Here is a 16,356-nt window from a genome sequence, read left to right as displayed (position 1 = left end):
TGCCAACTTGGCTTCGTTTATTTGAAAATTTCTTCATTTTTCGGAATTTGGTAATTGCCGGCTCTCGAGTCTTTCTTGGAGATGGAGTTCGAGTTGGAGTTGGACCTGGACTTAAACTTGGACTTGGACTTGGGCCTTGCGGTTTGTTTGCTGATCTTCGGCTGATTTTTTGGCTTTCTGGCACTGCCACGGCCGCCTTCTGGTTTTGCCTCCTTTTTCGGGGCTCTCTTAACGTTATCAATGCGCGACTTGGTGCCAGTGATTGCCACTTAAAACCGTTAAGCAAACGCCGCTGGAAGGGGTCGTCGAGATTGGGATTGGGCAAATGACTCGCCTCGAACTGGGTTTTAAATGAACTCCGCTTTTCGGGCTGCTGGGATCTCGACATTCCGTTGCACTTAACGCATTCCCAGCACAGATAAGTTTCAATTACAAATTGTGTTGAATGTTTCCTCGTTCTCTCGTTTCCTCTTTTATTGTTTTTTTTTTTTTTTTTTTTTGGGTTTTCTGGCCTGTTTTAATTGACAATGTTGCAGGCCCGCAGATATGAATCAGTTTGATTTGTTATCCGCTGGAAGGAAAGTTGGCTTAACAGCGATCTCCGCCCTATTTGGCTATAATTCCCAGCTGGGATCCGAACCGCCATCCGACGACTACCCCGAATCCTTTACCCTGCTTCCATTGTGATCACGCAGTCGCAGCTCCACACAGGCAGCTCAAATATGCCAAAAGCTGTTGTTCTGCTCGCTGTAGTTGACAATTTCTTTGTGTTTGTATATCTCCTCCACCTCCGCCTCCATCTCAGCCACTTGGCGACAACAATCCGAAAGCCATAGAAATGCCGACCTGGCCAGAGTCTTGGGTCCCAGCCTACCGGGCTACCGGGCTCTCGGCTCACAATCTATGGCCAGCAAGCCCTTAATCAGAGGCAGTTGCGGAATCTCGGAGGCAAAACTGAAACAACTGCAAAGATTTAATTGCCTGAGCGGCGCGGCGCGGAGGCAGCTACTGTATCTGCTGGATGCGCTAAATAGTTGGCATCATTCTTATGCCTTACTTTGCCCCCGGATTCCCTCGACTCTTTGGGGAACCCGGGGATCTAGAGGATCTCGAGGATCTGGGGACAGCGGCAGCGCATGCCAATTGGCAAGTAGCTAAAGAATTGTCATTTAATTGCGCCGCGTACGTGATCGAAGCATTCGAGCCAAGGACCTCGCCGCTTTCCTAGGCTAGGGCATAAATTTTATGCGTCTGCTTGCAAATACTTTGTTGGCCAACTTCGATGTTCGATGTCCAATGTTTTGATGTTGGCCAGACGGCAGCGAACAATTCGTTAATAATCCAAATTCCCACATTGCCCCTGCTCTGGCCGCCTGTCAATTATTATTATTTTTCATTGGAAAAAGCCGAAGCGGAAAAATGAAATGCCACAGATAATGCAGTTTGCTAGTTTTTTTTTTGTTTCTCCTCGTCACCGCGCTTCTTTCTAATGCGTTTGCCACTTACCAATACACACACACACACACACACACACACACACACACACACACACACACACACTCGCTTAACCCATTGTTGCCGGCTGGCAGCTAGCGCGTGATTAAATCTGCCTGGAAATTGGCCTTTGTTTTGCGCTAACGAAAACAAACTCAAACGAGCTTCGATCCACTCACACGCATTGCAGCATCGGGCAAAAGGAGCAGCGATCGACCAACTTACCATAAAGCCCCGTTACATTCTTCTTCCGCTAACAAACAAACAATGCTTTGGGCCAACTTTTGGCCCAGGCTCATGCTCATGCGTAGTCAGTTGGCCATAGCTATGGCCTTTGGCTAGCAAGTCGGCCGATTTGCGCATTTTCGGCTCAAGGCTCGAACCCTACTCCCTTCATATCACCCGGACAAAGTAAACTCTATTTTCCAGAATTATTTCAAATATGCATTGACAAAAATATTCAAAATAAAAAAACCCATTGTTCCCTTGAAGATAGGAAAAAAAATATATATTATTAAAATGTTACATGGTTTTCTGTTACCATCTTTTATATTTATTTGTTAATTTTGCTTTAATATTTTTCTATACTCATTGTTATTTTGCAAATCAATGATTTTTTTAAATATACAAAATTTTTGATAAAGTCTTTTAACTTAGATCAGCCAATATTAGAGTTACCTGAAGATGATAAATTTTGTATACTTATTGGAATAATGACAAAAATAGGAATGCAAAAGCAAGGTATTTTAGTAAAAATATTTAAATATTTGATGTATACAAATACTTAAATAAAAGTATTAAAATATTTGATATATAAGAATATGTAAATATTTAAATAAGTATTATTTATTGAGTAATTTGACCTCGTTGGCCAGAGTAATTTACTTGGTCAAACCCAAGCAATTTATATTTCGAATACAACCAAAAAGCATATCGGACTTACATACATTTGCCAGAGCGAGTTGAAGGCGTTGGTTTTGGGGGAAATTGGTCAAAACCAAAGGCCAAACCCGAATTGCCATACCACAGCTGTGATTCCGATTCTAAACTCTAAATGCATTTTGGTTAATTAAGCGCGTTCCGGCGGCGATTTCCCGCTGCTTGGCAACCAATTAAGTGGGCTCCCAGACCCATTTCCATTTCGGGGCCCACAAGGAGCGGCGGAGACAAGGCGGGACCTTGAGTTGGGCCCAGGATATGCGGCGTCAGTGGTGTGCGTGCTGCAGTATCTGTGCGCAGGGTATATAAATTTGCAGGCAGCTGTGTGCGAAACTCGAGGCGCAGCTTGGACCAAAGCCTGCCCACGGCTTTTGGAAGTCACTCTCTCTCTCGCCGGACCGCTGGACCGCTGGACTAGGAGTAGGTGTCATATTTATAATTTACAGCATTAGCTCGCCATGGGGTAGCTTCGCAATCTTGCTGAATTTATGCATAAAGTAGTTGATGTTATATATTTGCCTGGGTGCCCAGCCCGATCCCCGTCAGCCCGGAGTATCTGCAGCCCTCCTGGCGAGTGCGTCGGTCCTATGCATATGTAACACACGTTTACGAGCATGTAAAATGCGTGTATTTTATTTCGCCTTCGGTTTCTGTCCCAGCCCCAGCCCAGTCCCTCTGCCCATGGTGAGCAGGCCCGGATAGTTAAATGGCCCATGGCCTGCTAACGAGCCCGCTCCGGTTCGCTAATGTCGTCCGAATGAAAGATAATGGAGGGAAAACCAGGCAATCGTCGCCTGGCTGAGAGACAGTCGTGGCTAAAATAATAGTCGTTTGGTCATGTTGAGAAAAAAAAAAAAATGTATAATTATGGTTAAATTCAAGTTATCCATAACTGTAGGAATACCAATATTTAATTGAAGCTTGGGAAGTTTTATTAATGTCCCAATTTTAGTCTTGTATTTATTAAAATAAATATAAAATTAAAAATATATGTGGTGCTTCATTTTGAGTTCTAAAGTCCTTGTTTTAATTAAAGTTTTCAAAAGTATAGCAATTATCGAGACATAATAAACTTTACAATCTTTAAATCACCCAATAAATTAAAAAGTTTTTACTATGCGAAACTAAGCTATTTAAAAAGTTGTTTTTAAAGGCTTGAATTGCCTTAAACATTAAATTAAAATTGTTATTTAAATACTTGAAAACTTTTTGATTAGAAGAGTCTATTACCAATTTTTAAACAAAAACTTTTTTAAGCTCTTTGAATGAATTCGTTCTACCTCAGTTGTATGCATATTTTAGTTTCTTGTCCCGAATGTGAAAGAAGCTGCTGTCAGTCTCATATCCGTCACTTTCCCATAAGTTTACAGTGCCCGGGTCAGACTTGGGAAAAACTTCTGCTTCTAATCAGTGAACTTTTCCACCAGGAAGCTGCCGGCCAGCAGGAACAAAAAAAAAAAAAAAAAGAATGGGGAAAAAGGAAAGGTAGAAAATTTACCGGCAAAAGCGTAAACGCCAAATATGGAAATGTTTACAAATTGCACGAGACTGGCAGACGAACAGCGCCGTGTGGGTATGTGGATGTGTGGCCGTGTGGCTGTGGGGCTCTGGATGTTGGCTTCCTTGGCTATGAGCCATCAGCAGTTGGTGGTCAACTGGTCAGCGGATTTGCCTGGCGGCTCTGGTCTGCAGATGCTCCAAAAATGAACAAAATCAGCGTATGCAGAGGCATCGCGGGGCATGGGGATGAAGATGCTAGTCCCCCAGCTCTTGGCCGCATCATCATCATCTTTGGGCCGGCGGCGCGTCCTTTGGCTTGCCTATTTTGTAAATTCGTTAGTGCTGCTGAAATATGTTGATTGAATTTTTCGGGAGCAACTGCATTTGATTAGAAACAAGGAGAGTGTGCTTGGCCAATACGCAGGCCAAAAATGGTCATGAGACCAAAACAGAGGACGACCAAAATGCGATGCTTATCGGCCTGGCAGACACTTCACCGAGGTCAAAGGTCAAGCTCCCCATCTCCCCATCCCGCCACCAAAAAGGCACAGAAAAACCGATTAACAAGATTTATTAATTAACCAGGCATTTACAACTTATTTACACTTAATTAGTGGCACCCCTGGTACCTGGGGAAAGTTTTCGCCCAAAGGCGTGGGCCCAAGTTTGTCGTCTCGGCTTCCGGTTCCCCCCAGACTCCAAGTTCGACGGAAATTAATTGTTTAAACTCGTAATTTATTGGCCCAAGCCGAACTCGAATCCAAAAGCGGGTTTCGCCGCCGCTCCACTTCGTATCAGTTTTCGGTGCGTGGGCGAAAAGCTTCAGGAAACCATCCAGACGATAACGCACTCGTATTGTTTTTAACGTATTTAAAGAGTTTAAGAATCTAAGCCATTTGATGTGGGCCGAGCCACTGAGCGAGGCAATTTTAATCCATTTTCACATTATAACAATTTTTCACAGTGCGTAGGTGCCGCAAGCTGATTTCCGTAAATCATCGGGGCAGAATTTATATATATCTTCATGTTTCGGCTTAAATATTTTCGTGGGTGAAGTGCAGGCAATGCGGGCATCGGGCTAAGCCGCGAAATGACTTCATTAACGAATATTTCATATTTCATATTTTTTTCTCTCTCCGAATTTTTCCATATTTTTCGACGGATGCTTCGCGGTTGGTTTTTCTGCGAACAAATTAAGCTGAAATGCACCACATGAGGCAACCGCATGGCGGCACTTTTTGGATGTTTAAAAACATTTTTTATAATTTTCGGTTATGTGGTTCCTCGTTCCTTGGCTTCTCCGCTGGCAGTGAGCCGATAAAAGCCCTGCTAAAAACTTCATTAAAGCTGTCATGAGAGGCTGCGATTTAAATGCGACACATTTCGGCAGCAGTTTTGTACGTTAATTTGGGTCACCAGCCTGGTGGATCCGGCCCGAGTTTGGGCCCAAATAATGATCCAACAAATGACCAAGATGATGACACATGAGCTCTGAAATTAAATAACATTGGGGTTGAAAGTTCAATCTGTCAACTGTAAAAAAATTGTTTTCCCAAACAAAGATATTAATATAATTGTGACATAAGAGTTTGGAAATTAACTGAAAGACTTTACGGTTAAAGATCCCTCTAAGCTTTACCTTAAACTTCAGTTAAGCCTCCAGATTAAACTGCAGGTAGGTTTAATCTTAAAGTACTGCATCCTTTGGCTTCCCTTTTTCTGCACGCTCATCCTGGCATCCAATCAGATTCGCAAATGAAATGTAAACAAACCCGCCGAGCTTACGAATTTTGTCTATGCAATTTAACCCCGCATATGTACGACATGGGGAGAGGGTCAAACTACTTGAAATGTAATCGGCAGTGCGGCACTTGAATGACCAACTGCCACTGGTCCCAGTTACCAGTTCCCAGTTTCCCAGTTCCTTTCAATTATTTGCACTCCTCCTCCGCAGCGGCTCGGAAAAAATGCCGAAAAAACAAAACAAAATGCAAACATTCGAGGAGGACCAGAACGAAAGGCAAAACCAGGACCAAAAGTGCACTGAAAAAAAAATGGATTGGATGCATCTATTCAAATTTAATATGTCAAATATACGCAGTTTAAAAAGCTACAAAAATATGTATTTATTTGTTGGCTTTTATTTTGGTTGGATTTTTGTTGATAATAGTTTTTTTTTTCTGTGCATTACCAGTGGGTAGTGAAGGCCTCGCTGGCATTGTCCAAACGTCTGCCTGAACCCAAGGTCCCAAAGGATTTCCTTGTTATGCGTGCGATGTTCGTTTAACCCTTCTGGTTCGGCTGCCCTTTGTCCAGGTTCAGACTGAGGCTCAACTCTACGTCGTTTGTTTGCCCAGATCCCGCTCCCCCCGCTTCATTGCGTCCGCTCCTCGTCCTGTCTCCCTCTTTAGAGCCCTCTCTTTCTGCACTCGAATGGTTTCGCTTACATTTTACGTGCGAATGTTGCTGTTTTTTGAATTATGGCGACAGGAACCGAGTCGAGGCAGCGGCGGAGTCACAGCCCCAGCCAAGCCACAGTCGCAGTCGCAGCCTCAGAGAGAAACCCCTCTTCCGCCTGCGGTTTTGGGACTCCAGCTCTGTACAGTGGCACCAAACAACGAATGTTGTAGGCCTCAGTTGAGCATAAAGGTCTGGAAAACTTAACAAAGTTTAGAGCTCCTATTTAGCAGTAATTATAAAATAAATAGAAAAAGTTGACTTTTTGAGGAGCTTACTGTTTTCGTTTACAATAACAATACCTTACTTCAACTTTTCGAACTTTAAAATGGTTGCAATAAAATATTATGATTATATGTAGTTATCTACGGAATAAATTGTTTTGTTTGGAAAAACATGGCATTATTTTCTCAGAGTTTTTTTCAATTTTATTCGATAAATTTTATAAGCTGATACTGATAAGCATAACAAATTTTTCATTCTTAATTAAGTGATTGCCGCCGGAACTAATTTAAAGTTATTTATATAAACGAATTTAAAATAATTTAAATTTTCCATTTTGTTTTGTTTGTCTGATTTTATTAATTTTCACATATTTTTAAGCCTTTAAATTTTATTAAATTTCACATATTTTTAAGCCTTTAAATTTATAGTTGACTTTCAAAAACTTTCGCCACAGTGCCGGTCTTTGTGGTTCGCTCTTCCTTCCTGGCCCAAACCGCAGCCAAAAGTGTTGTGTTTCAACGTTTCGACGTTCCCGTATTTTATTCAAAATGCAGCCACGTAATAGAATTTTTGATGCCGGCATGTCTGGGCCCCATAAAGATGCCACTACGATAACGGTCAACGCCCGTTTCGAGTCCAGTTCCAGCCCAGAATTCTGAGCCCAGAACTCAGCGCCCAGAGCCCAGAGCTTCGTGTATCTACCCCCATCCACGCACTGGGGCCAACTCCTAAATCAAGGCTGGAGTAGGCTCTGTCGGAGAATTTTTGGTGACTTCCATTTCAATTGCATCTGGAGCTGCAGCCGGGGCTACCGGGCAAAATCTCATCATAAATTCATTAGCTGCGACTGCACTCGGCACGCAAAATATCAGCCAGGATGGAGGATGGAGGATGACCAGCTGGTAGCTGTCGGTTGGAGGTGGTTCCCGAGAGCAGGCCGATGATTTATGCACCGGGTTGTTTAGAAAATATGCCAAGTGTAGTCGGGGTCTGGGTCTGGGTCTGTTTCTGTGTCTGTGTCTGTGTCTGTGTCCGTTTCTGTGCAGTGCAGTGCTGAAGCCCAGAAGGGATTTCTTTGCCAAGGCGGCTCTATATCCATGTTTGATTAAGCTAGGGACTCGGCAGCAGCGCCACAGTCCACTAAACGCAAATCAACGACGGCGTTGATAATGGCCAACGGGCTGACCAGTCGGACCTTGGACCCAAGCCACATCCCCACTCATGTCAGGAGTTGTGAAAATATACACCTCGCTGTTATTTGGCCTTAGTCTGGCTGCCACGATCAAAAGCTGCGACAGGTGCGCTCTTTTCTAATCAGAGGCGTGTCTCGAACAGGGCCCTGTTCTTGGCCAGTCTCCCGCCGACAGTTAAATGGTTGTTCCACTTAGATGCCAACGGACATTCAAATGGTCTCGCCGATGAACACCAAAGGCGCCAGCTGAACTTTTCTCTAAAAATTTTCATGCCTCAGCACCACCAAAGGTGTTATTTATGGCGATCATTCGGCACGTTGTTGAAAACGCTTTTAAAAATATGTAAGATGTATCAGAGCATTATGAGATTAGTTTGGTGGGAAGTGAAGGCATTTTAAATGACTAGATTTTTTGGCCTTATTGATGTAATTATGGTAATACATACACATACCTTCAATAATCTGCTTTTTTAATACCCACTAAATTATTAGTTTTATTGGTTAAACAATTTCCGAAACTTGAACCACATCTACCAAGTATATTTAAATATTTATATTAATTATCGAGTTACTACACTATTACATTCAGTGGATTTTTAAACAGCTAAACTAAAAATAAGTTCGTATTTAAATATATTTTGCCAAAATATTATTTCTACAAAGGCAAAAGCCTTTAAAAAATACCGACATGAAGAATGATTTATTGTCGAGTTTCCTAGAGAAGCTCTTAAAAATTTCAAATGTAAATATCTTGAATTTTAAATTAGCTGAGAACAAGCTTCTTATAACTAATTCCCTGGTTTTACATCAAATTATCTGGCTCTTGTCTATGGCTCGCTTAACCCAGTTTCCCGAAACGTGATAACTCCATTAGCGACTTCCTACAAAACGTCTCAATCAGCCCATGAATGTTAGGGCCTCCGATCGGCCCGAAAAGCTGCCATAACTCACCAAACAAATTAAGTGGGGAGAGGTCGCTCAGAGGAGCAAATACATACCGACTCCATGGTTTCTTCTGCGATTGGGCGCTTTCATTTGATATTTATTATAATTTCGGAGGAGGGGGAAATCAATGCAAGATTAACCAAGTGAAGAGCATGAATGTGGGCAGAGCATCCTATGCAGGCTCGTATGCATTTTTCCATCGTTATCGTCAATTTAGTAAAACCTTTTGTTTTTTGTCGCCAACCGTTTTTGCTGGTGGGAAGAGCAGGCAGGCAGCTCCGTTCGCTTTCGGTTTTTTGTAAACGCTCTCAATGCTTATGACCATAAATTGCCCAGCAAACCGTGACCATAAATTGGAGCTAACAAAGAAATTATGAAATTCAAATGAAGTGCGTTCGATGCTCGGCCCTCGACTTTGGCTTCGCTGCTCCGAGACCGATACCGAGTCCGAGTCCGAGGATGAAACCGAGTCTGAGTTTGAGTCGGGGCTTCGTCTGGTCTTTATTCTTGGCCTGACTGTGCTCTGGAAGTGGCCAGGAATCGGCATCGCAGACTGGGCTTTGTTTTTGCGCTGCACCTGAGGCCTGAAACGAGGCAAGGTCTTGTGCTCAGATTAATCCCCACTGACAACCCGCCTTGTGGTTGCCCGGGCGGAGGCCACTTTTATAGAGCAACAATTGCTTCGCCATCCCCATCCCCATCACCATCCTTGTCCTCTTCCTCATCCTCATCCTCGGCAGTTGCAGTTGCAGTTTACATGGTAAATTGTGCAACTTGTTCACTTTTTGCATAAAAATTGTTCATTGAAAATGCATAAATGTGCAGTCGGCACAAAGGAAATGCCGGGTCTGTAGACTGCATTGGAAGAATTATTATGGATAGAAAACATTGAACCCCGGCCAGCAGTTCGATATCGATGCAATTGCTGATTGCTATTGGCCCTGGAATGCCGCTTGTTGTTAACTATGAATTGTCTTTAAATACACGGCATTAAATAGCATTTATAATATATTCATGAGCCTTGATACGCTTCCCGGTATTGCCCAATGCTCAATATCTAATGCCCCGGCCAGACGGAGCGGTTTCGACCATATCTCGGTCTCGGTGTATCTGTATCTGTATCTGCCCAGCTCCCGGCTGCTCCCAGCTGCTCCACTGGAGTCCACAGAATCCACAGAGGACCCAGTGGACCAGGCTTCCTCCGCCTGGCATCACCACAAAAGGCTTTTAACCGTAAGCATGTGGCCCAGACAGTTGCATGGCCCATTTTGTTCGCCCCGGGCCAAGTCAAAGTTTGTGGTGCCGCTGCCCCTTGTCACCTAACCACCTAGCCACCTAACCACCTAGCCTCCTACAGAAACTCGAAAGACCAAGTGGAAACAAGCGGAAATTAAAGGAACAACACATATTAAATGCTCTTTTTAAACTTCAGTTTTAAAACAGCTTAAAGGCATCATATTTACATAAGGTTTGATTAAAGTATAAGCTAAGTTTATTTACAAAAGTAGTAATAGGCTATGTACTCCAAATAAATAAAATATTTTTACAAAAATATACATACCGATTTAAAATTTTTAGTTCCTTTTAACCTTTTAAAAAAACACAGTTTGGTGAGAAGAAATGTATATTATCTTTTATGTGTAGTGTTAGGAAAAGTACTAGTTTTTTGGATTTAGGTAAGGTACAAGATATTTGCGAAAATAAGGTAAAATTTACAACATTTTTCAAGTGGCTATAAACTACCTTCATTTAATTAATAAAATTGTGGTTAATTGCAAGATGCAGTGTATCAAACTCTATGGGATCTTTTTTTTACCGCGCTTACTCTGTTGACTCTCCCATATATTGACCCGTTTTGGCTGGCACCCCGAATTCGTTCCCGCGATGCGGTCTTGAGAACTGTGCGTATACGTATTGTCTATTGTCTATGTCGGGGCCACGCAGCTTGTTTCTATATTTGGCCAGACTGCGACCACGCACCGTTCACCATTTGGGGCCCAACTCCTGCCCCAGCATTCCTACGACCGCCGAGATTTGCCTTTTGGGTTCGGGGTGGGGTCTTGGGGGTTTCGGATTGAGCTTTTTGGGTTTGGGTCGCGCCTGGTCGCGCTCTCCTCCATCAAATTCGATTCAATTATTTGCGCGAGCTGGGAAATTGTCCGCCATTGTCTCTGTTAAATGCGTGAAATTTATAGTTATGACCGCGGCGGCATTATGACCTCGCCTCCTGACATCTGATTGCTGGCGGGGTGACAGAAGTCGCCTGCCTAGCCACGAATTATGGCCAGGAATGCGACGACCATTCACTCGACCATTTCGATTGGCAACATATTGATGTGGGGCAGGGCTGATCGCAGCACTGACTTGCGATATTTATTAGAAGCGTCGAGCAATCAGGTGTTCCCCCGAAAAAGTTCGCCAGCGTTTCGCATCCGATCGATCTTACCCGAGAAGAGAATTCAAATTACCTGCACTCGAGAGGGCAACGCAAATCAGCTCCAGAAATCTGTCAGACAAAGCTCTGCCGAAATAAGCGAAAATAAGAATCGGCATTTCATTAAGGCTGCATTTTTGTTGTTTTTTTTTTTTGTATTTTGCCGGCGAGCGCAATTCAAAATTGAATTCGAAATCTGCAAATACACATCTCGATGAGATCATTATCGGCCGCAACAACGACAGGCCAATTACATTAATTAATTATTAAGGCAACGCAGGAGCAGCTGGAGGGGTAAGAGCGGATGGGGGACTGCCAGGATTGCAGCATCAGGAGCAAGAGCAGGAGCAGGAGCAGCCAATGAGTGTCACGTACGGACGCAATGTTCCCAGAGCGCAGTTGCTATCAAAGAATGCAATCAGCGATCGGAGGGAAATCGAACAAGCTCGGCTTTCGTTCAGCTTGAGCTACACTAGGCAAAAAATTTTATAAAATATTTTTAAAAGTTCAAAAAGGTATTATAAGCTATAACTCTATTTATTTAAATCTGTGACCGACCTTTTGCATGAGACTTTTATTTTTAATATTATTTTTTTATATTTTTAGATGAATTTTAAAAATGAGGTTTGTTTGTGTTGTGGGTCTAATATTATGTTAGAAGCAATCAATTAAACAACTAAAAACGAATTAAAAACATTAAAAAATATTTAGTTTTTTATATTGTTTTTAATTTGAGAACAGTATTCTTTTTCAGTGCCCAACTATAGCTTCAATTCCAGCTGAAGAGCATTTCTGGCTGGGGGCGTTTTTGGGCACGCTGTGTGACTAAGCAGGCGATTCAAGCGAGGCGATCGCTGTTGCCTTGCTGCCCATGCCACATTGCCCCTTGCCAAGATCGATCGGCTGGTCCATCCGTCCGCTTTATGATTTGCAGATTTTCAAATATGCATCTCCTGCTGCTGCGGCTGCTGCTGCTGCTGCCTTTGCTGCTGCGGATTCTGCTGCGGTTTCTGCCACTTGCCGGGCCGCGTTAGGCGTGCGATGATTAATTGCTGCCGGCTCACGCAAACCGATGCCAGACTGCCTTGCGTGTGCTCCCCGAATCTCTGCCCCGCCTGAATAATGATCTCCAGAATGTCTTGTTTCAAAAAAGCTAATAAGATCATTTATAACACAGTAAGTTCAGGTTCTAGACCAGCCAGTTCGACTCTCTGGGGGCCGTCTGTCCGTTGTCTGCTTAGGCAATTTCCTGCAAACAGCTCTCGATAAAATCAGGGCTGTAGTAATTTTAAAAAAAGGGGTATGACTTCGGAAGAATGTATTTCGCAATAAAAAAAAATTATACTTAGCTTTATATAAAACTAATTTTTATTAAATAATAATCCGATTTAATTTTGGTATTGCCATTACTTGCTTTATATAAAAACTTTAACTTTAATGCAAGCTGACTTATACTATTTCAGAAATCTTAAAAATGTATTTAAATATTTTTTTTAAATTAATGGTTTCAATCCTGGGTGTTGCACATAAAAAAGCACAATTCCCAAGAGTTTAAAAATATATAATTTTAATTTAAATTTGATTTCCAGAGATTTGGTTTTTTGTTTCCCACCATTAAGTTTTTATGTTGCAATGTGTCTAAGAGTCCTTTTAATTTATATTACCGCCATCTCTGATTTCTTGCCGGTGGTGCAATGAAAATGCCTCAGCAGCAATTAATCGACAGCTTGGCTCAAGTCATTCATTTCGCGGCTAGAATCGAGTGCTCAGCTCCCACTGGGTGTGACGTCACAAATTCACAGTTTTCTACAGGTGAAAATTAATGAGTATGAAAGGTAAATACTTAAGGGGTAACAGGAAGCGGCACTGTACTGGGGATGCGTGTGTCTAAGTAGGACACTTTGGAGCAGTCGCCGACAGCTGATTGCCATTTTCTGCAGCAGGATGTGTGCGAATCCCTTCGTCCCTGGCAGTCAATTAAACTGCCAACACTTGTTAACAAGCTGCAATCACAAACACGCCCCGAGCTTGGAACTCCAATGGCCTGACTGACTAGCGAATTATCACCGAAGCCCCGAAAACAAAAATTGAAGCGAAAATACAAATACACGAAGAATAAAATGTGGTTTTTTTTTGGTCCTGGCGCAAAGGGGCGTGTTTGGGGCAGTTATGTAGTTTTGAAAGCGCCTCTGACCCCCGCTCCACGCTCCCCCCTTTGCCCAGCAGCCACCTCCAGTCTTTCCCACCACGCTTGGCAATTTTTTATTTATTTGCAAAAGGCAATTTAAAGGCCACAAAGAGTCGGGCAGCCGCACAACTTTTGCCTCGCATTGAATTTCAATTTGTGTTTCCGCATAAAAATGCGCTTCGTATTTATTTTTGTGGGTTATTTGTGCCTTGTCGAGCTGCGAGCTCAGATCTTTTATCGCTGATAAAATGCGACCCTTCGAGGAGGGCGTACATTGCCAGCCACGCCCTCACTTTTCGATGTTGTTGCTGTTGCTGTCCCCGCTGCAAGTTGGTGTTGTTGCAGTTGCTGGTGCTGTTGCTGTTGCCGTTGTCGCTCTGCCTGTTTTACAATTGTTTGTTTTGGGCTGTTTGTTAAACACCTTCCGCTACACGTTGGCCATTGCCAAATCGCCTCCGTTTCGCACACACTCGCACTTTCGACCGGGACACTCGCTCACGGACACGGACACACATCCTTTGTCATGTTTTGGGCCTGGCAAAAGATTTAAGGCCCCACTTCATCGCATCCCCATAGCCCCTGGGCTACCACTTCGCCGTCCTTCCATTGGGTCTCATGCTCTAGCTTAAGGTGTTATAATATTTCACTGAAATTGGTCGGCAACGCCTTAAAATTACCATTAAAATAATAAAGGTTTTGAAATTTCAGAATAATATTTGATTTCCGTTTGAAACTAACAAAAAATTTGTTTTGGGACGATTTTATAGTGCTAAATAATATGTGCAGAGCAATGTTGTTCCAGTTTTTAATTACTTACTAAAATAATGGTTACATTTACTACTACTAAATACTAATTTTACTGTATTTTTATAAGCAAAATTGAATTGATAAATTCTTGGTTGTTTTTAAATATATAAATATGAATGGTTATTGTAAAATAATATTGTATTAAAAAAAGAAACAATATGAATATTTTCTTATGGATTTGAGTTTCTTTATCTATGTTAAAGGTATGTAAAATTAATTTTGTACTGAATCTTTCCTTATTTGTGACTAACTAAACTTGGTGCTTGTTTATATGTAAAAACAAAAATACCATATTTTAAAGTGGCCTAAAACGCTTTCGAGGGTATCCCGGTTGTCGGTCCTTAAGATATTCTCCCCAAATGGATCTCCCTGTTCCTGTACATCCCCAATATCCTCCATAGGGCTTGGCCTGCCCTTTGATGTTGCTCCTCCTCGTGTTCGCTTTTGGCTCACCTCGCATAACTTTGCTTGTTAACAATTGCATTGTACAACAACAGCAGCAGCAGCGGCAAACATCGGCGATCCCAGCCAACGATCCGATCTCCGGCCATCCAGCAATCCAGCAATCCTCTCAATCTGAACCGAGCTCTTCTGGTCTTTGCCATTTTTAGGTATCAACGTCGGCACCCCAGACCAAAACCGAAAACCAGCGACCAGATACCAAAGACCGGCGACCCCGGGACACAATGGACACTCTTTTTCGAAAATAGGTGGCTTGATTTATTTGTCTGCGAAATTCGCTTTCTCAAAAGGCATTTTCGGCCAGAGATCGGCCTGACCCAACTACTTAAGGCCACTTCCGAGCGAGGTTCTTTGAATATGACTAAGCTGCCGCATTCATCAAACAATATTCCGGTTCTGGTGTGGGTTCTGATTATTCCGATTGGACGAGATTGGGGATTGCAAGAGATTTCCATCGAAGCGATGATCTCAAGCACTTGTCTGAAACCCAAACCCATTAGCTGCTGGTTCCCAGAGACAAATACTTGTTGAACATGTCGAGGAGTCTTTAACCTAACCTTGGAACTGGAACTCAGGTGACTTTTCCTGGCTTATTGACAAGTCTAGGAATGTATCGAAACCAGGCAGAGAAAATAGAGATTTAAATCCTTGTATAAGACTTTTACTATAAGAACTATTAGGGAGGAAAATTTTTAGAAAATCAACTTCTATGAAAAGTATTACTTCTAGTTATACCTTAAAAATGTTAATTTAATTAAACCATTATTATGAAATTTATCAGATGATCTATTTTTCTCTGTGCAGGGCAGAAGCCTTGTAAATCTCAGCTCCACTTTGCCTGCCAAATGTCGCGCACCGAGAACACAGAAAGCAAATCCCTTGCAAAGTCGAAGGCCCCGAGCAAGTGTTCAAATTCCATTAAAAGAACATTTACAAATTTGGCAAAGATCAGTGGACATGAGCCAGAAGAGGAGCCAGAGGAGCATCCGCCGCAGAGTGCTAAACAAAAAATCGAATCCACTCTAAACAGGCGCGACACCTTCGCCTCGAATGGGGGCTGCTGGGATCGAAAGACCTTGAGCACCCCGAGCTTTGGCTTTGGCTTTGGCTATGCCTCTAAAAATAATGCAAGACAAACAACGAGCAAACAAGCGGCAAAAAGGCAAAACCAGCGACGACTGCAACAATGCAGCTCTTGCGGGCAGGGAGAACTTTTGTCTCCAACAGCGTTTTCCCTAACAACCCGAGGTGATAAATAAAATTCTTTATATGCAATCTTTTAATGCAATTTACAATAAAATCAACATGGAGTTTAGTTGCTGGCGGTTCGCGCTCGGACGGCAGCTTCTTCCTTTTGGGCCCTCGCTAAATAACAAGGGGGCACAGCTTGATTTGACATTAGCACAATCCCACAGATCACCTTCCCAAAATGGATTTCGCCGCCGTCGTTCGTTGTCCGTCGTTCGTTTCGTTTCGTCCACAGTTTGCAGTTTGCAGCTAGCAGCTAGCAGTTCGAATTCGTACTTCTTCACTCGATGGCCTGAACTTTTGAGCAGCCGCAGAAAACGGAAATGGAGGCCCAGCGAACGCGATGATCACTGCGACCGGGGCAATAAATACAGCATAGAAATGATGTACGGAAAACGATCGCAGCCGCAGCAGCTTCAGCTTCAGCTTCGGCAGATTCAGCAACAGCTCCAAATCGAGCATGGC

Source organism: Drosophila elegans, unplaced genomic scaffold (genome assembly GCF_018152505.1).
Source record: "Drosophila elegans isolate 14027-0461.03 unplaced genomic scaffold, ASM1815250v1 contig_208, whole genome shotgun sequence".
Taxonomy (NCBI): domain Eukaryota; kingdom Metazoa; phylum Arthropoda; class Insecta; order Diptera; family Drosophilidae; genus Drosophila; species Drosophila elegans.
This window is presented reverse-complemented; position numbering follows the sequence as displayed.